Source organism: Amblyomma mixtum, chromosome 5 (assembly GCF_055824585.1).
Source record: "Amblyomma mixtum isolate Tamu chromosome 5, ASM5582458v1, whole genome shotgun sequence".
In the NCBI taxonomy this organism is placed as follows: Eukaryota; Metazoa; Arthropoda; class Arachnida; order Ixodida; family Ixodidae; genus Amblyomma; species Amblyomma mixtum.
The window spans coordinates 75,136,498-75,158,661 of NC_143016.1; the positions used below are offsets into that span (position 1 = coordinate 75,136,498).

General features: G+C 43.4%; 1 protein-coding gene across 1 annotated transcript in view; it reads right to left on the minus strand.

Annotated features, from left to right (window-relative positions):
- LOC149342699 (gonadotropin-releasing hormone II receptor-like) overlaps positions 1–21,817 on the minus strand; it is a 56,532-nt gene extending 34,715 nt beyond the window's left edge. Inside the window, exon 1 of the mRNA XM_089542212.1 lies at positions 21,778–21,817. The gene's annotated coding sequence lies outside the window, so the exon portion shown is untranslated. The remainder of the gene's footprint in view (positions 1–21,777) is intronic.
- Positions 21,818–22,164: the final 347 nt, after the last annotated feature.

A 22,164-nucleotide genomic window follows, 5' to 3' on the forward strand; every position in this document is an offset into this window, starting at 1 on the left:
CAGCTGCAGATGCACAGCACTAGGCCTTTCCTCCCCCTCTTCCCCTCTTCCCCCTCCCCCTCCGCTTTTAGCAGGACATACAGAAAATATTTCCGTTTTCCTGAGCGGGATAATTACAGGGAATGTTGTGTTTTTCTGTGTTAAATCAATTTCACACTTACCACCCGTTTCCCCTTGAAACATTCTTTGGCCCAGTTCAGTCATCATCATCATCAGCCTCACTGCACCCACTGCAGGGCGAAGGCCCCTCCCACATCTCTCCATTTAATCCTGTTTTGTGCCAGCTCTGCATTCTCTCATCTTTATCAAGTTACATATTTCAGTTTGACATCTACAGTAGAAAAGTTCACCAGAAGAATATGACTCAAATGTGTAGAAGAGCATACAAACCACACAATTTTTGTCAATAAATATTTCGGGTTTGACTCGCTGCTGCAACAGCTGAAAGTAAGAGGATTCCGGGGCACAGAAACCATGGGAGAGAGCGGACAGAAGAGGCGCTCATTAGAAGTTTCAAAAGGACTTTCCAAGCAAAACAGAGGACATTTTTACTACATGTGTGATGGCAAAATACTCGTTCATAAGCGGAACAACAATATGTGTGTACGCTTTACCACAAACTAGGACGCAGTTCACTCCGCAGCAACAGCCAGCCGCAACAGCCAGAAAGAGCTGAAGAGGTTGAACGTTGATATTGGAAGGTACAGCGCAAAAAGAGATGCAAGGCGTGCTGAAGAGGACAGAGACAAGCGCTGACTCGCAAGTTATTTTTTATTAGGAAAAAACGCACATTTTATACCATTCTGCCACAGCCGAAAGTAGTTCAAGAATGCAAAAAGCTTATGAGAGGCGTTGGCCTTTTTAGCTGCTGAGTTAGGTAACATCACTCATGCATTCACGGCAAGAAGAGATATCGGTCATGGCTAAATAATCTTCTGGCAACACTGCGCGTCATTGCTTGGAGGGTCTATGTCGAGCTCGGAAGTGAGCCAAAACTTGGGCAGTTAGAGTTTACAAGACACATTGCGCAAGGCCTATTGACTAAGCGAACGATATTTTGAGAGACCAGGCTCGATTTGAACCATCTCGTTCGACTGCAGAGAAGGCTTCGCACGGTGTCATCAGGTAACTAAAGCCTTTGTCGACAGTGCACTAAAAAACACGATAAATATATGCCAAGTGAGCAGTGTGCCCCTGGATATTCATTGTTCAAATGCCTACCACAAATTAAGGCCACAGATTTCCGCAACTTTCAAAATAAAAGAATGCGTCGTGTTGACTTCGTGCCATTGTTCTCTTTAAAGGCAACATGTTCTACATCAATCAATCAATCAATCAATCAGCCTTTTATTTTCTCTATATTAGAGAAGGAGACAGGACTAAAAGCTCGAAAGCTTGACAGAGGTCCTGCCCCCTTTTTTCACGCTGGCATTGCAACAGACAAGCGGCAATAAATTCTGCGCTATACATTATAGCACAAAAGAAAATAACACACCTTGAAAAAAAAGCAAAAAGTACCAACATAAAAATACATGCAGCGTCATGACACAAACTTGTTCAGAAAAAATTTCTTAATAACGGTATTTGAATGCTGGAAAGGGTCAAACATTTCTTTGTTTAAGTTATTTAATAGCACTGGCAGTGTATACGAGATAGATTGTTGTGAGTAATATGCTCTAGGTGTAGGAACTAGCCACATTTCTTTATTTCTGGTTTGTGGAATATGGGTGTTTTTTGCAAGTTCTGCCAAATTACCAACATAATTTTCATTGCTCCGCGAAGCACTTTTGAAACTCATTAAAAGTCTGTGTTCGTGTAAAGCTAAGACTGGCAGGATTTCATATTTTAAAAAGAGGTCACTCGTAGGGAAACAATACGGAACACCAGCAATGCATCTCACAGCTCTTTTTTGGAGAAGATGTAACTTGGTCATGTTCGTGATACCGGTGGTACCCCAAACGATAATGCAGTATTGTAAGAGAGATAGAATTAAGGAGTTATACAGCAACAGCCTAATTTTGACAGGAAGAATGGTGCGCAGGCGCGACAAAACTCCGACAGTTGAAGATATTTTGGATCTGATATAATCCACATGATCATTCCAAGTCAAGTGTTTTGAAAACACGACACCAAGGATTTTGACAGAATCCACTATCTCCACAGGATCATGGTTTAAACATACATTGAGTGGCCTAAACAATACCTTCCCTTTCGGCAAGTACAACACTATTTTAGTCTTTTTAGGATTAATCTTCAGAAAATTTGCTTGTGCCCATGTATTTAATGCATTAATTGTTCTACCTGCTTTTTCTTCAATATCATCTTCTGATTTCCCAGAAATGAACACTGAAGTATCATCGGCGTAAGATACAAATGTACTATCAGGTTCACAATGCACAATATCATTTAGATAAATTAAAAATAAAAGCGGACCCAATATGCTTCCCTGGGGAACTCCTGTGCAGATATTCTGTACTGAGGACAAGGACATCATAAATAAGTTTCACAAACCAAATCAAATTTATTTTCTAGGTACACATTGCGTTGTGAATGAAAAACCCGGTGGGCAGGTAGACATGACGCCACAAGGGCACGTGACCTAGGTGGCGCACCTAGATTGCTCCGCCGCGGATTTTTCCTTCCGAACGCCGACGACGACGGATTTTGTGCAGAACGAAGGCCTTAACGCTATCTCGTTAAAATGCGCACTTTTTTTTCACCTTCTCACGGGTGCATCTAGTACCAGCTTTTAATGGGTCTCCAAGATCCATAGTGATTCATTTGTATTCCTGCGAAGACACAAGTTCCCAGCTTATACCGCCAGGGGGCGGCGCAGGCGGCTACGATGTATTACATCAAGTGACGCAACCAAAGAACCTGCGGGGAAAGGGGTATGCGCTGCGCATATTAAGACTAGAACCATCACTCAGTCAACTCTTGTGCAAGCCGGGGCCTGAAACTAAACCGCAAGACGTCAAAACTCCCGACAGCCAGGATGACAGCCGGTGGAAGACAACAGAAAGGCAAGAAGGGCTAGGGGGCTAGGGAGGGGGAAGCGAGACAGGTATTCAGGACGCAGCAGTAGCTGAAGTTCTCACCAGCTTCAAAAGCAGCGCAGTCCACTAATTAAGGCCGGTGGAACGCCTGATCACTGACAGGTTGTGAAAGACCGTATGCACAAAAAAACAACAAAAAAAGGCGAATTACAACATGCGACGCATATGCTCGGGGTGGTTCCAGCGCGAGGCGTCGTATATATCAAACTTGCGTCGCCTCCAGAGGGTGAACTTGCGATGGCCGGCCCCCTCACGGCGACTGGTCGTTCGCTAACGTCCCTACAAGGAGGAAAGGCTGCCGTTGTGTACAGGAAAGTAAGGGCAGTACAAGCGCGTCGCACTTGCTTAACCGCGCCACACGTGCAGGTGGCGCGTGCTGACGCAGCCGTCGACGCCTCTACCGTTCGCCTCTCAAGAAAAAAAAAACGTGCAGCATCGTCCAATCTAGCTTCCCCAATTCCCTGCCAAATTCCCAAGTAAATATCTCCTGACTCGTTACAGTAGCTCCTAACTGGCTATCGTACTGCTAGCTGACCCGACTGGGCAACCACCAGCCGTTCTTGCGAGCGAAAACAGCTTTGAAAAAATTGCGAGGACACTTTGGCAACTAAGTGTTGAGAGGCGAAAGCCGAGGACACTATGCCGTGACGACTTCCAGTGGATGTGACGTCACATCTTTCCTGTGGCTATATCGACACCCAATTTTTGGGGGGTCTTAAGTGTTAATTATGCTTAATTACACATTTTTTATCTAATTTGACACAAATCTGTCGCTTTTCTGACCATTCTGTCACAATTTTCACTATGCCGTGACGGCTACCGGTGGATGTGACGTCGCACCATTCCCGTGGCTATATAGACGTCCGCGCTATTTCGACGCAATTTCAACATTTCTGCATATATTTAAATAACTAATTAATCTGCAGTCATCCAACTTGGCTTCTAGGTTCATTTTTTCCTTCTCTACCTGAAGCAACCATTGGTTTTCTTCTATCTCTTTTAGTTCCCGAGTTAAACGCGTGTGACACGCTTTGTTAATGGACGACAGTATGAGCCATTAAAGGCTTTCACCTTTAAAAAAAATAGTTTGGCTGACAGTAGCTTTCACCGTACTGCGCCATTTCTTTTCATCAGAGGCAAGGCGTATAGGCGTGCCTTCGGGAGGTGGGTGATATGATGCCGCTCGGTTTGCAACGCACGTTTTGCGGGCAGTGTTGGCGACAGGGGCGGGCTAGATGAGGTCCGCTAGGCATGGCCTGGTTTCGGGAGGAACAAGCGTAACTCAGCGTGACGAGCTCCGCCGTGCGTGGTTTACAGCCCGCGTGCTTAGCGTCCCTCTCATGACGCTTGTAGGGGGTGCCGACCTTCTCTTTGAGTGCAGAGCTTGAACGCTCTGCGTTATGAGATCATACGATAGCGGACTATGCGGAGCAGCCGCTGTGTATCACGCAGTGTGTCGGAATATGCTACGAATTGTAGCGAACTGTAACAAGCCAGACTTTCTGAAAGGGCACGCAGGCGTCCCGATACTGCTCCTTCTTTCGTAGAGAATTTCAGACTGTTTTTCGCACTCATTTTGTGTGCAAAAATAGAATAACCGCAAAACGCTCCTCTCTCGGACACACTTGCAGGGGGTTAGGCAGCTATCTGTGCTTAATATGCTAACGTCATCTTTCGCGTCATGCTAATCGATTGTAGACCCGTGTACGACATGGCGACGATTTATAATCGCCATTTCAAGGTTACCTTCTGACTGGCTGTCGTAGTTTAGCGTTACCAAAACAGAAGGCTGAATGACAGAAATGCTTGCACTGCCAACTATTACGCCTGCAACCCCTTATGGTATTAAATATTGACCACAGCATTGTTCGATCTGGTTGTCTTTGCAGTAGAAAGTGAGTAATGGTTCTGTAACCAGATCTAAGCGAACGCTATATAAGCGCGAAAAAAAAGGGGGGCAGTGTGCTTCTCGACTGTTTGGAACGTGAATTTGTGCTCTTTTTCTAAAGTTTTAGATCGCAGTGATTCCTTCACATACGATGAATGGAAACAGTCAATGAAATTCTTGCGAAATACGCAATGTATTCTTTCGTAATAGAACTCCTTCAGCTGGGCTTACGCAAGCGGATTGCTTTAGCATGCAGGGACGTTGCGTGCCACTAATGCAAAACCTCGTAGTCTACCGCTACGTTGTGTCACTTCCATTCTGGTCTTGCGGGCTCTTGCGGCACGCTATAGTAAATCTAGGCTGAGCGAAATTGTACCTGTACGCTGCCGCTGCTTAGACACGCCGAGCCGACAAAAAAATGCCGCTTAAGTTTTTACAGCGAGAGCTACATTACTCGCAGTCTCACCGTATTGCTGTGGGCCTTCGGCATGGACCCGAAATGGACAACGAAAAGTGGGCAGCTTATAGAATACGGCCCCAGGTTGCTTTTAGGCTCTAGGATTCTCTGGGAAAGCTATTCTTTTCCCACAATCTGCGCAAGCTCTTTGATCTCCTTGTACTGGGCTCCACTGTGAACAATCTATTATGAACTTAAAAGTATTTTTTTACTCCTACATGCATTCAAGAAGATGTAATTTGTGACCCTAAACGACACGGCAGAACATGAGCGCAGAATTGCTCGCGAGAAAGGCTAGGTGAGGATAAGCCCGACGGTTCGTTTCCTCATAGATTTGCTAGTAAAAATAGAAAAGATCGCCCTTCTAGCGCTAAGTGACGCCAAAAAACTTACTGGAAAACCGGAGCGTGGTTTTATATGTCGACTGGGCAGAAAATTTCAGCGCAAGGCAAACTGAATGCACGACGGATGCGCCATTTGCAGCGTACACAAAGCAGTGAGCGTCTTGTATGAACAATGTTAGTCTCAAGTTTGAGTGCGAAATCCTCGGTAGTAGCACCGCATTGTAGCAGTAGCGGCGTATTACCATTGCTCTCGAGAAATCCTTGTAGAAGTTTTTTACGGAAACCCTAGGTATCAAGGATACTTAGGGCTTCATCCTTCTCGTGCCCGCTGTTTGAGTTGTCAGTGAACACGAACTCCCATCAGAGAATGCTTTTCCTTGCTTTTTTTTCATCGGGGAAAAGCGTGCGTTTGGTGAAGCATAGTTGAGAATATCAAATCACACAAATTATCCCCCGCATATTCAGAGTGCAGGAGCAGCAGTATTACCTGGCAGGACTCAGTACTGCGAAAACAGTATGCACGTGTTACAGCAGGCTGTTTAGAGCTCGAACAGTTCTAAGGAATACTTTTCTTTTTAGGAAGCACTAACCCGATGGGTACCAACCTCGAGCAGAATCGTCCGTTGTATGTTCCCTTGTCTGTTCACAGCTGGCCTAGCGCTAGCGCTCCGTAGCGTAGCACTTCCCGCTCACCATTTTCTTTTACGTAGTACAAATCCATGCTTTCACGCTCATTCGAAAGTAGCAAGCATTCTCTGTAGATTTAGGCAGGACATCGTGCCTTCTTTAAAGTAGGCTATCTCCGCCGGAAGCGGAAATCTTTGCATTACAGTTCAAGCTCGACTTTCAGATACGGCAAAGAAGAAACTGTTTTTGTGTTTGTTTGTTTTTTGCAAGTATAGTCCCCACTTTTAGGGAGCTATGCGTCCGTTGTTGAAACATTAAGGAATCGCGCAAAACTGCCGGTCAAACTCGGACTGTCGAGAAGGCGTGCTGTCATAAACACTGGCTGACACACTGAACTAGAAGCCCCATTTGCGAAACACGGGTTGGCAATCGGTTCTAGCTGCTCGAGATTTTTAGAGACAACAGGTAAGAATGAGGAGCAATCGGGTAAGTGCAGGGCGCTGTCAGTCGCTAGATTTCCCTAGGCGCAAAACGCACACGGATCCACTCCGCGAAATCAACTGCCGCAGTTGGCTCGGCAGCGTCACCATTCTACGCATGCATGATTTCAAGATATTACATAAAACAAAGTAGTAATCGGGATATGCACTTTGATTCCTACCGCAACACTTTTTTTCTATCCCTTACCATTATTAAGAGCGTACGTTGTTGGGCTAGTCGGTCAATCATGGTGAATACAAGGGGGTACTGCGCACAAAAAGACAAGGACAAGAAGATAACACAACAAGCGCGAGTCTGCGCGAGTCTGCGCTTGTTGTGTTATCTTCTTGTCCTTGTCTTTTTGTGCGCAGTACCCCCTTGTATTTACCATTATTATATTTAAATTTTTCATCCCTTCCCTTGTATTTGCCGCATACTAGACCACAGCAATGATCCCGAACCCGGAAGCTGAAAGTTGCGCCAGAGACCAAACTGAAAGGAGCAAAAATCTTGTCAAGGAGAAGTGCAACTTGATCGAGTGCTGCTTCGAGGTGTAGAAAGTAAAAAAAAAAAAGGAACTGCAATTTGAAGAGGTCCATTCTAATGGTAGGCCTCGGATTTATTACCACCAATACCAGTGGTTGGCCTTGTTCCCTCGTTCGGAGCCGTGCTTGAGCCCGCAAGACGGGGTCCTAATGTGTATGCATGAGCCGGTCCTCTATGGCTGTCGTCAGCTCCATCGCCAATGGCACACTACTGAATGAGCTGGTGCGCCTTGTCGACATGCCATTCGGAATGGGGGAAGGAGGAAATCGATCAGCGCATTTGCATAAAGTTCCATATACGGCTTGGGCATTCAACCCCGGAAACCGTTACAACGATTTGCAAAGGCTCCTGGGACATTGCCCGGGTGAAACAGGGTTGAAAATCTGGTCTACCGGTACAAGGATGTTCGCGCAATTCTGAGTGTGATGAGAGCTGGGTGCGGACTTTCATTGCTTTAACATCCAAAAATGTGCGTGTTGCAACCAGCGAAACTCGTCAAAAAGTCACTTTCACCACCTAGCCGGTAAGGAATGGCATCCAAATGGGCTCGACAAGCCGTACGCTGCGCGCCCAGGATAGCATCAAATGACGTCAGCGCAAAGCAATGTCATATGAACGACTGTCATCAGCATCACTACCTACGGCTAGGACTGGCCTAAGTGTCCTCAAATGGGGACAAACAAAATATATCTTTTTGTGAAGCTTGCGATTCATTAAAGTGTTTGAGCTGAAAAGCGGAATTGGCAGAAACCACACTCTTAACGATGTCGTCTCCACCTTTCGCAATTGTGGGCTCTTTGCTGCGCTTTAAAAAGGTGACGAATATGCTACCCGACACAAATCAATAACGCCATGGGATGTGGATATTCTGACGTTTGTTAATTCATAAGTACAAAGCTTTGAAGCGCAGAAACCTTTGCACATTTTCCATCTTTGCTGGGAGAATATCCCAACTAAAATCTTTTTGCTCTGACAATATGAACAAACTTAGTGTTGCACATTCAGACGAAAAGAAATTGGCGCTGAAACTATTCCTTAGCATTTCCTTCTCCTTTCGACTAATGTCAGGGAAAAAGTGTACTTCGAGACTATTAAATTTCTTTTTTAGTTGCCTGTTGAAATTTTAGAGATTTCGTGAATTATGATAAATGGCCTAATCACAGTCGGTGTTAAAAAAGATCTATTGTCATCAATTTTCTATAACACTCCTCTAAAAGACCTTTAGTACCTAGCAATTTCAGAGCAAGAATAAAGTGTTGGCTTACATTGTTTTAGACCATCAGTGTAAATGCCTAAACAAACCATATTTTGTTCAGTTACGTTTTACTGGCCATTGCTCATTAAAATGAATAACGGTCATGATTTCGACTTCGAGTTGAGTGCTGGTGACTGCATTGTAGTTAGTGCAATGAAAGTATCTCAGAAAATACTCTGGGGGCATCATTTGTTCGTTGCCTCGGTTATTAAGTCTACTGCTTCACACAGCTTCTATATATCTTGGTAAAGCGAGACAATGTTTTTCCGTAGTTATAGGGCCTTTCAAGGTAGTCTCGCTTGAGATCACTTTTATAAAACGAGTAAGTCAAGCTTCCGCTGTATTTCGATCAAGCACAGCCCCTTGTATGAAATTTAGGCCAAAGGTACGCGGAAATGTACACTTGGGAAATGTATAGGGACTAAGTACGCACTAGCATCCACCCAAACGCACCCATACGCTACAAAGAAAAGCTATATAGCTTCCACGAAAACTTCGTAGTTGAAGAAAACTTCGCCTTGGTCCACAGTTCCAACCCCAGTCCACCGCCTCATCGGGCAGACGCGCTATCAACTGAACTAACCGGGACGGCTAAACATACGGTAGGACTACAGCGCAATGATCAACAACTCGAAGTGGGAACGGATTTGGTCTAGTGTTTACGAGAAACCCCCAAGGTGACTTTATCAGTAATAACAGAGTAATTACTCTTTAGCATCCCCTGAAGCGCAGCCATACGGTTACAAAGGCGCTACAAAGTTATCTTTGTAGCCGTATGGCTGTGCTTGGGTGCATGATAATGAGTAATTACTTCTTGATTAGAAATATACTCCAATGGGAAATGGACCAATAGTTGTGCTTCGTGCTCGTGGTACTCCAAAATTCGCCAAAAAAGCATTTAAATGCCGGAGTTCTCTGCATATGTCGGCAGCCTGTGTTCCCGGTAAGTATAGGCGTTTCCTAAGAGAAGCAATTTTTTCACCAAAAATAATCAATTCAGTGCTGAACACGAACAGCTAATGGCAACTTGGGGTCAAATGAAGTGATGAAAAGCTCTCACTAGTTCTTTCTTATTGAAATAATTTTGAAGGATGGCCCCAACACTACTCCCCACAAGTATGCAAAATCAATTGCAACAATATATATGCATACAAGAAGACAGAGCTACGGAAAGAGAACCTTGTTTGTCGTTTACACTTTGTCGAATATAAAACAGTCGTGCTTACAAACGCAATAAACGCATACAATTGGCAAATAGAGATAAAGTCATGGTTTTCATTGGTGCTTCTACATCAGAAAGCTCTACATGCGGTTTTGTCATAACTTTTGGCGACATGACTCACGAGTAAGCACATGCCTTCCTCGCTGTGTTGAAATCAAGACGTTCAATATAGCGCGTTTACCTGTACGTCCGTGCAAGTTTTGCTAATGAAACGGGTCCCACTCAATTTACGGACAAATATCAGTCCAAGAGTTCAAACACAAGGAATATCAAGTTCCAAAGCCAGTATTACCTTCCACAGGACAGTGCTAAAGTGCTTGCAACTGTGAAGGCAGGTTAGTTAGAAAACGGCATAACTTTCTCTCGATTGGAAACGAGTCTATAGAAACAGCCAGTGGCCTCTTGACCGCACTCACAGGAAAGATAAACGAAATGAGCAATAAAGACCTTCTGCACTGTCATCTTACTCTTTTTCAGGACAGTATGGAAGATTGGAAAACGGCAGGGAAAAGGGTTTCAGGACAGTATGGAGGATTGGAAAAGGGCAGGGAAAAGGGCAAAGGGCTATTACCATGCAGGTGCTTATATAGCCTACACCGTCACTTCGGAGGGGACAAAGCTCTGTACTATTTTAAAGTCGTGTGCGTGGCCATTTGCTATAGCAATAGAGACATGAACGGTTGCCTTTTATTTCGTAATACAGGTTACGTAAACGCCATCATGGCCTCAAAAGCGCGTTTTATCCGGAGATGTTCACGCTTCGTCTCAGGTATCTTCTTCTTAGAGATTGAAATGGAGGTAATTTCCTGAGTGCAGCATATTTTTTTGTTGACTACTTTCGCATGTAGGACCACCATAACCCTAAAGCTCTATGTAAAGCCTTTCAAAAAAGCATTCATCCCAGGAGCTCTACTTCTAAACAGTACCGCGGCACATGTAATGCATCCCCAGCATTCCAAATCGCCTAAAAGGAAGAAGATTTCTTTGTCTTGTCCTTTCCGATGGGTAGAAATCCCACAAATGCTGCAGAAGCACCACTGCAAGACTCAGAAGAAAACCCCTGAGCTCTAAGCTTCTTACAATGACTATACTTGAGACGAAAGTGAGCTAACATGCACTGCCAAACAATCCTGTGTAAAGAAACGCCAGAAAGTAATATTCATTGCCTTACCTGAGCCAGCTCTGGTTTTCACTTCAGGCTAAACTCTCTGACCGGTTAAAGGTACCCTTTCACATTGCGGTATTGAGTTTCACATGCGAAAAAGCCCCATCGTACGCAAGCAACATCATCTATGTGGACTCGGCGCTGAAATAAAATTGATATTAAACAATAATGGACGATCAATTATAAACATCAAACAACACTAACAATAACTAAACATTGAAATGACCAAAAAGAATATCTTGTTTTTTCTTCCATTAGCGACATCTGGGCAGAGTACGCGATATAGAAAACTAACGCGTGAATGTCATAAAAACGGAGTAATAAGCTAAGGCATTAAGCTTCCAAATTTGTTTACGATTTTCTGTCATTGTGATAACTAAATTAAAAGAAATTGCGTTCGGTGAATTGGTGAGTTCCTGACCGTTACTTTTTTATTGTGAGTAATTTATTGATAACTGAACGAATACTGGTCAAAAATAACCTCGTAATTCGTTAATTTTAAAACAGAACAGAGCAATCCTTTATTGTTCATCTAGAATTGTCAGGTACTAAAGGTATATAGAAAAATTTTGAAGGCAATCGGAGAGAAAATTATTTTTTACACGAATACAGCTTGCCATTTTCCGCAGCTGTTTAACTTCAAAAGGTTTCAACACGCAGTAAAAAAATTTACCAGTCGACGTAAAAATTTTCCTCACTGTAGTAGAAAATATCGATAAATGTTGAGAAAAAGTTCCAGCATCAAGCTCTTACTCCTGTTTGTCCAATTATCATGCTGGAAGGTGCCTTTCTTCGAACACAACTTTTTAAACAACGCTTGATATTTTTTTCCTGCAAGATTCCAAGAGCCACAAGCGTTTCTCGCACTGCTTCATACAGGAAGCACATATATTCATTCACATATATTTATTGAGAAAACGACTTCGGTTGGGCAACATTTCACATTTTGCTCTGCAAATATCTAAACTTACAATTTCTGCGAAATCGCAAAAGCGACTTTTCCCATCACTTGTTACATACAAGTTTTTTTTTTCATGAATACTGTTATAACGTTTCTTGAAAACCTAATGTCCATTACTTTGTGTCCGCGCATTTTCCTATCACAAACACACATTTCATTTAAAACAGAAAGTTGTTATGGGACCTTGATTACCGGCCTTATCTGATACAACCATATATTTTCAGTTCCTTGCCTGGTGAAAGAGTTAGATAAGGCGGTACAAAAGATCCCGGATCGAACAAAAATATTCAGGATTGAAATTGCTTTTGACAGTCATGAAACTCATCAGTCAACCGAACTTTCAAACCCATGCTCTTGTCAGATTCTTATATCCCACACATGCGTGGAGATGACGCTCGATCTCGTTAGATATCACGTCAATGCGTTTCCGAATATTTTATTACTGGATAAAAGCTTTAGTTCTCTGCGTGGGCGTTAAGCAATGCCGAAAATTAGGCGAGGTAGTGTGCGTTTATGGTGAAAAAAAAAACAGCGCAAAGCGAACGCGAAGGAAAGTAAGACCAATACAGACAGCATCGTCCGGTCTGTCCTTCGTGTTTCCTTGGAGCTATCTTTTTTTATTTCTGGATAGACGCAGACGTTTTCATTTGCAGCCAATCATACATAACATTTAATCACAGCTGAACATGCTGGGCAGTTGGGTTTCTCTCCTTGGTCACGCAAAGATATTTCAAATACATGGGCTGGAGAGACTCAACTTGCAAACAAAGCCGTCCTTCGAGGCGTAGTCACCGATACAACAGACAACGCACCAGTACAATGAGAAATAAAAACACTGCCGCAATGATGACTAGTGAGCACGCCAAGGCTCAATTAATTAGGTTAACGCAATATTTGCTGTGACTGCAGTGGGATCATGTACTGCCAGTAGACGCCTGATGTTTACACGGGACTCACGAAAAGAAGGAATAATCTAGATCCTTCAATCAAGATTTCTCTGGAGATCCCGAACCAAGACAAGGCCTGATTACACGCAGAAAACTATTCGCCTATGTTTGCCCCGCGTGAGTTTCAGTGAAGCACTGCCTTGTGACATAGAGGCTGAGAATATGTTTCGCTTGTGTGCAGAGGTCATCGCAATTGGCATCTATTTCTAGGATGGAAAAGAGTGGTCCAACAAAACAAAACGAAAAAATACTACAGTTAAGTAGTGGCTTCGCCATGAAATCAAATAGCAGAAGGGGGGGGGGGGGGGGGGAGCAGGCAATTCATGTAGGTTTGGTTTGGTTTGTGGGGATTAACGTCCCAAAGCGACTAAGGCTATGAGAGACGCCGTAGTGGAGGGCTCCGGAAATTTCGACCACCTGGGGTTTTTTAACGTGCACTGACATCGCACAGTACACGTGAAGACAGCCAAAATTCAGACAGGTGCATCAAGTTAGAACATTTACTGAGTTGGGGAACCACTCAGTGCGGTTTAGGAACGGGTCGTCAGAGACGAAGCAATTCACCGGCCGCTTTCCACAGGTTCATATTTCCTGGTACTCCAATTTGCGGTGAGGTTGCCCTCTTCTGTTTTCCTTCTTTTTCTCCGTGACTACAGATTCAGTATAACGAGACTGTAAGCCTATTAGCGAATTTTATCTATGCTTCCGTGCCATCGGCTTACACGGACGTTAACGGCTTATCATAATGCTCTTCAGTTTCGATACGTTAACTAAGGCTTACCTGAACTGAGTTTTACTACTAACTCAAAGAGTGCGCGTGCGCAGCCGTGCTGCAAGCCATCAGTGTCAAAAATTATTGTAGTATGCTTAAAATTCCGTAACCAGCTCGTGTTTTGCAATATTCGTCGCGAAAGCTGGCGCTTCCCATCAAGGCATTACCATTATGACTTGTGTCATTAAACTGATGCGATGAAGAGCGGTAATCAGCATCCTAATAAAAGCACGCATCGCTCTGCCACGGCGTAATGACGCTGGCACAGTTTTATCTGTCCCCACCAGTTAAAAGAACTTAAAAATAAGCAGGCCTGATCTGCATGTCCATCGTAAAGATTCTGCGCATTTCACGGGCTTTGCGCAGTTAAATTCATTGGACCCCGTTGTATGCGTATGCATCGGGAAAGAGACAACATGCCTGCGGAACTGGACGAAAACATAAATCCAAGAGAGATAAAGTGCTTTGCACTTAGTTGTTGCATACTCGTCGTGATACGGAAGCCAACCAAAAGCAGGAAGGATACATAGCGGTGGAAATGAAGATTTGATAGATAGCGAGTGAAAATCCTTTGATTACCTCCTTGGGTCCTGGATAAAAAGTGAACCGACAATGCTGAAGAAATGGCTGACAGTTTAAGCCCTTATTCACAAGTACCTAAAACAAGGGTGCTTACTGTTGCCTTTGTTGCCTGTGATTGTTTACCTTATCAACAAATACAAATACTGACCAGAGAAGGCCTATATTTTTTATGTCACGCCTTGATTAAGGTTGAAGAAAAAGTGCTATTCTAAAGGTCACTATAGTAGGATACAGCTTAAAAAATTGCTAACACTCGGCAGCGGTCCGCGGCATCCTGTATTACTCCGCTGTCCAATCGCAAGAGTAAACGAAATCAGCTTTTTATTGTTTGACTATATCAAGCAATTCACATATCACTTCTAGAGCTCCTAATTTTTTTCTTGCGATAAGCTTTTTGTTTAAGTAAGAAGAAACTTTTAAGCAGTGGCCTACTTTTTCGTCGTGGAGGAATTCTGTGCGCGGAGGCTGAATGTGGGCGGAGCTTCACTGCAGACGTAAGTTGAATCCGACTATAATAACCCTTAGCGTGCACTCGGTCTTACCTATATACTGGGTTCTGCCCTTCCAAATGCAGTTTACATAGGGCCCTTCGTTTACGAGTAAAACATTCTTAGACCTTGAACATATTAACAATCGCGTGAAAAGTGATTTCTTCTCTAAGTGAGCCTTCTGAAAGATGTTCATTTTTCAATTCACAAAGTTGAAGACACTGCAAGAAAATTTGTGGTTATCTAGTGTATATTCCAGAGGGGTATCTCCGGTAAAATAGAAATCTCAAACTTCTTTGAACGCTCGTTGTTCAGGGGCGGTTAAATTTGAGGATAAGGTTGAACAAAGCAGTTTAGGAGTGACAGGCAAAAACGTGGCTACTGACAAGACGTCTTATCGCAGCCACTGCATTAAGCCCTGTCCAAGCTGATGACACCCTAGTACAAGCACTCTGCGCTTTTAGAACCATCGCTGAGATGTCGAATGTTTCCGCACTGCCCAAGTAAAAGCTAGCCGGCCTGGAGTGCTCCATAGGAGATTCGTAACGTACGTGATGAAACACATGTAATAGATTAGAAAAAATCTGCGTTGGTAAACAATGTTTTAGCCGAACCTGCGATTCATATGTTATTTATGAAATGATCAGCCACCAATAAAGCAATTTATGTCTAGCAGGAGAATTAACAGTTAAACTGAACTCTTGTGCTGCGTAAAATAATCGCCCGAAAGAAAGCCCCAAGGTCACAAATTTTTGTCTGAACAACCCATTTTCACCCGTACTTCTGCTCGAAAATTATCATCGGGCCTTTTGCCCCCCTAACTGCGGAAAAAAATAAAACCCGAAAACGAAGGGCTCTTAAGACTTCATTTATCGCCTTTTATCCACGTTCCTTTATTGTCATCTGTTATCAGCCCTCATGCGGTTGTTGTAGTTTTTTCGTTTAATGGTTTTCCTTGGCTGTGCTTGTTCTGCTTACTATGCTGGTGTAGTGCATTTAGTTTTTTGTTTTTTCTTGTCGCGGTTTCGTGAGTTTTTTTTCCTCTCGAATGACCATAACAAAACATGGTTAGATGATTTGTTCTCGTCCTTTTTGTATGATATGTTCATCAGTTCGCTCCATGAGCCTGCCTCACATGGGTGCTTGCAAGTATGAATAGGCTTGGTTGGCGTAGAAAAACGTAGGTTTCATGCAACATAAAGTCCAATAGCTAGTGGCGCCGGTGCTGTCGTTTTGTGTGCCTGCTTTGTCTTGGTCTGTCGCGCTGTCTTCTTTTGTAATTTTCATGTAACAACTAGCCCATACAAGAGTTCTTCTTGAACGGCTCTAAGTTCACAAAGTGAAATAGTTCGGAGAAACTACAGCTGATGCCATAAATTACCCACATCAACCAGACTTGCTCAGCCGCGGAAAAAGGACTTTAAGTCTTATGCAAAGAATTACAAATTGCATCAAATTTTGCTAACTTGTTTAACATACGTCCAACCTACATAAGTGTATGCCTGTGTTATAGGGACGCTTCTAAACTGGGAAAATAAAAGGGGAGGCTAGAGAAAGCATAACCCAGAGCAGCCGCGTTCATTTGATCAATATTTACCGCAAGGATACAGGCACAGAAATGCATTTGTTCGTTGCAGTCACCTTCTTTAGAAGTTTTTTGCTATCCAAAAACGTTTTTAAATATTGACACGAAACATATTTCCATTTACGGAAGTTAAAAAACTTAAGATGAAGGCGTGTATAAATTAACACGCACCAAAATCGTAGAATAATCGATATGCCTATTCAGTTGGTCTTAATACTACACCGCAGTGTAATTCCTTACTAGCTCATTTTCCAGGATCTGACAAACGTCTTCCTACAATGTCATGTAAGTTTCAATTTTGTACTTTTTAACAATCTCCACGTTTCTGTAATAAAGTGTAACAATGTTTGCTGCTCCCGACCTGAAATCACCCTTACGAACTCACAGTATTGGGAAACAAATTACTTTGCAGACTTTATTTTGTCTTGTTGCTCTGGCTTCAGCGGCTTCCTTGCCCCCTCATTGATTACTTCTACCTTGGTCTCAGCTATTTACCTCTACCTTGGTTCCACAAACAAATGAAAAATTTGAGGTCCACGACCACGTTAGGCGTCCTATACTCACGCTCCTTGGATCGCCCTTTAGTGGTCGTGATTTGCATTTCTGTGTTTTGAGCCTGTTTTGTGTTAAGGGCAACTGCAGCCCTTCTTTCAGAATTCCGCGATATTCAAGGATTCAAATCTATATAGGCTGTAATGAAAGCATGCCAAGTATTTTTTCACTAGCATTTGATATAGTGACGTAATCAACGATTGATATTTGCGCTTCTCCTTAATGCACCAGAGTAGTGCAGGGAAACTCAGCGTGACGTCACGGAAGGTATGATTTCAAATTACCGCTGTCGTCAGCCACACCCTGCCATGACTGGTTATACGCTGTCAAACAACTCTCAGCAGGGTTCGTCTTCGGTGGCGTTGGTTTTTTTTCCTTCAAAGCAGGCGTTTGTGCCTTGGAAATTTACCGATACCTTCGATGACGTCATCATGCGCCCCCCACTTGGCGTTGTGCGCTGCGGAGAAGCTTGAAGGGCGTCTGGATTTTAATCGGCAATTACTTCACTATTTCAAGTGGGAGCCCAAAAAGACTTCGCATGCTTTACCTGCAAGTCTCACACATTCGACCCTCTTAAGCTCGATGATTTCTAAAACCTATGGAGTTTCCCTTTAATAAGGACGGAGAACTGGGCGAGTTGGTGAGGATTCATGCGCGAAAAAACTGCGCGAAAAAACGAGGACACAGAGGAAGAAAATGCACGACACAGGATGGAAGGAAATCCACGAAACCTGTTTTGTGTGCCTGTGCTTTGTGCGTGTGCGTGAAAGCACGTATCCTAGCCACAAAAAGGTTTAGTGGTAGAGGCCTGCACAAAAGTAGCTGTGTCGCTCTGTAGAAGAACATAAGGCTACAGTTTTCTTTGCAGTGAAAGTGTTTCATGGCAAGCTAGGTGGTCCAGGTCTGAGCAATTCCTCACGACCGTCATCTGTCAGAAAGCCGGTGCACAAAAATTGGCCAGTATGCCAAGGGGCTAATAGGCTAATGCCCAATAAAAAAAATCTGTTTTGGATTTGCCGACACAAACGCGCAAAAAGTTTAACAGGACTACTAGGTAAGCTATATAATCCATCGCTTATGTTTTGGGAAGTGGAAATGCTTAACTCTTGTTTCTTTTTGTTCATCCAACCTGATTTTTGTCTTGTCAGTGACTGCTGGGATTGTTGACCCATGTGTCCGACGGGGTAGCAATTTACTATTTGAATAATGATGGTTTGAGGCCATAGCATAAAAGCCTCGTTGGATCTAAAACTCGCCGCCCGTCGGCCTTGTCTTGCCCTGGGAGGTTTGTGAAAAATGAAAACAGAATTGAAATAAAGTTGGCAAGCGAAGTTTGGTAGGTTTTGGTCAACCAGAACTTCAACAGTACTTGGTCTTACTTTGAGAAACGTAACATTTAGGTAATTTATTTCGAGTCGACGTTTCGGACAGAGCCTGGTTCTTTTTTAGTAGTAGAAAAAAAACAGGCTCTGTCCGATGCGTCGACTCGGAATGAATCTGTAGATAAATAAAGGATCTCTAGTCCACCACGCATTCTACCTCTAAGAAACAAATACGTGCATTACTATATATATATATATATATATATATATATATATATATATATATATATATATATATATATATATACACACACACACACACTGTGGATGTGAAGGGTCCGTTATACATATGACGGAAGCCCCAACCATCTCTGAAACCCTAGCATAATCTCTCATGGTGGTCCTAGCATACCTGATGAAGACTGGTCTCCAGTCGAAACGTCAGGAGATCCTTGTTAATTTTTTTAGAGTGCATCAGTTTATTTTTTCAGTATGCAACATCTAGTTCAAAGTGCCTTCTTGTCAACTGTTTTATATACATATATACACCTTGAGAAAGGGTGCACCATTTCGCCCGGTGTGGCGTTGCAGGTGCAAAAATTGTGAGCCAGCAAATTGTCGTGCATGTGCAGGACTGGTTGCGTTCGAATCTTAGTGAGATGAAGCACAGAACTAGCAGTTGCAACTGGAGTCAGCCATCAATGGGGAGTCGAACCGTCAACCAACACATGTACGGGCGTCTATTAGATTCAATGAAATGAGTGCAATGTCTCAGTGCAACCTCTGCTCTGTTGTAGTGAGTAAAGGCGTACAACATGATTTTATGCTATCGAGTTGTCCCACTCATCAGATGTCCCCCTAAAGTTTATACAGTTAAGTAAAAAATATGCATATGCATGCACGCCTAAGCCATTTTGCGGGCTGCAACGCTCGGCCACAGCTGTAGCGTATTGTCGCAGAGCGAAACTAACTGAAAAGGGAACAATTACTGTCGAAGTGTTAAAACGTGAAGCGAATTCATTATAAGCAATATTTTTGGAGAAAGTTAGCATGCATGTTTGGCTGTGATTTACCAGAGATGAATGTGCACAACTGCCTTTTAAAATTGAGTTCTGTCTCTTGATGAAAGCTAATACCATTGGTGTAGCGGGCGAAGCATATAAAAAAAGCGAAACTTCTCGGGCATTGCAGCAAAGCACATAAAGAGAGCTATATTTGGCACAAAGGATACAATGGACCTTGTTAATTGCGAAAGGTTGTTTATACGCCTCAGACCTTTTAGGTCGTAGTTCCGCTTCCGGAAACAAGTAAGCGTGCATATTTGCCGTTGAGTGCTGGCAGGAATCGACATGCACACGTAGGCACGCAATGCCGGCCGCATGCTGAAGTCATAGCTTTGGCGATGGCAAGACACGTTGGGATCGAAGTTGCTTGCGTGTGTTACACCGGTTGCAACGACTGTTAACGGAGGTCTCGCGTGATCATAGGTTAAACACTCCTCACGAAGTAGAAAGCGAAAGTGTATGCTGCAGTAAAAAAGTTTATGAAATAATGTCGAGACTATGTACTAGTACGCAAGCTAGAACCAGTGACCAGAGTTACCTATGTTTAGTTTTTTCAAGAACCAAGTAACCATCCTAGTGAAAGTAAAAAAAACTGATTTGAACTGTGCAGTAAGAATTTGAAGCTATATGATGTTTTCGTTTATAGAAAAGTCAATGATATCAAAGCAGGAAGGCGAAAATAGAAAAACGTGCAAAGTGCACTGCTTTTCAACACGAATAAAACAAGTGTGTTAAAAGCAGCCACAGTAAAATGTGTAGAAGACCAAAACACGTAGAGGTAGCAATGCTGGGTATGCACATGAGCATTTTCATTTGCATGCTAAATGAGCAAAGTAGCCAAAGTGATAACAGGCGATAGACATCTAAGTAAATATACGGTAAATATGGGTCAGTCATGTAAATCCAGATATCTGCGACTTCGCTGACAGACGTACAGATGGAAACGGCTTTGATCGAGCCATACCTAGCCTCATCCCTGGTACAGAATAGCCGCGTCGGTTTCTATTCCTGCTTCGAGGCCCGGCAAAACCAGTATCGCTTTTTCAAACAAGAACATGCGCAATTTTTTTTTTCTCGAAGCTGCCTGCAATATGCAATGAAGACTCAGCATGCACACAAACAAGAATAATGTTCTCATTCCAAAACATTAATGTGTCGAAAGTGTCTTGTAGGTATTATTCATCGAGAAGAAAACTATTTAGAGAACAAAGATATCGTTATTCCTCGTGTTTACAGACCATTAATAGCTGAATGCTGGCAATGTGTTGCCTTTCATATAGACGTTACCTGCTCTTAAAACGGACAATTACACACACCTTCTCGTCTGCCTACTCACATATGAAGTCTATCCATTCTATTCAATTTCGTAATCATTATTTTACTCTCGCAAGCCATACCAGAAAAAAGCATGCTTCAGGAGCACATCACCGTCACCATAGTTAGCAAGTGGTTTGTCATGGACAAGCAATTCAAGGGAGATAACGACATTTAGTATTGCAGTATGTAATCGCGCCTTCAGATCGCATCACGCTTAGCCGCTACACAGTCGTACACTAAAATGTGCACCCCCACCCCTGATTTTCTTTAAGAAGGAATTAAAAAAAATCTAACTACATGCATTCATTACAGTTTATTGGCTTAAACTGGCCTGTCAAACAGCAAATTATGCGGGCGCCAGCATGATGTCTTTAATTAAGCCTGCGCCTTCTCCTTAAGTAGACCTGGTTGAACATCTCGTGATGCTCGCCTTATAAGCGCCGAAGTGTCATTGAATGTGCGCGATTATGTAATTTTATTAGTGACGGGGCTTCGGACAGTCTACTCCGGCTACAATTTCGAAATCATGGTTAATATAACATGGTTTCTGTGCCAGCCATAGAATTCGCCTGAAACGAATGTCTGTCTACAACGCACATCAATGTGCCGCAAATTACTTTGTCTTCATGAAAGGCAGTTCATGAAGGGCTTAAATAACAGCATCGCTAACTTTCCACAACAATTTACAAAGGCAAGTAGTTCACAGGCTATTTATTCTCATCGTGAGATCGATCCTCAAAACACACTTAACGCAGAAATCTTCCTGCCAAACTTGTTGCATAGTTGTTGTCTTCGCGGCCGAAGACAACATTTCCATTGCCTGCCGACTTCACTGACCGATTATTTTTGAAAACTTTATTTAGTTTCCGCTAGTTGAGGTTGAAGGGAAAATTAAATCTCTATTCGAATAACTTTCGCATCTCACGAAACGATGTTGGCGTAAGTCACTGGTAGTGGCTTGCCAAAGATGAGGTATCTAGTGTATAATTGTGGCCAAAAGAAAGCTTCTCTTTTTTTTTCTTCAACGCACCCACCTTCTTAGTGGCAAGAAAAGAATGTCGGCGGCAATGAAAACATCTTTGACGGCTTGACTTCACCGGAAAAAACAAGCATGTCCACGATGCCCGAGATACGTCACGCAACTCACCGAGCCGAGCGCCGTAATCCGCACAGCATGGCCAACTTGGAACGAGGCCGGCGTTGAATGTGGTGCCCAGGAGAAGAGAGCGCCGGAACTTGTTGGCGCGGCAATACCGCGCGCGCGCCGTAGGGTACGCCACTAACGCGCCCTGGCGGCATTCTCGACACCTGGCCCACGCTGCTCCTGCCTCTCCACTGCCGCTCTCCTCTCGCTTTTTGTGTTCATGCCTTTCTCTCCCGTTTTCTTCCTTAGCGTTTCCCTATTCTCCTCTCCGATGCTCCCGCGAAACCGCACGTACGGTGGAGGGGCTGCGTGCGGAAGCGGGAAAACTGTTTTCTGCCTCAGCCCCGCACAATACGCAGGCAGCGTTGTTGGCGCGATGAAAACTTCCCC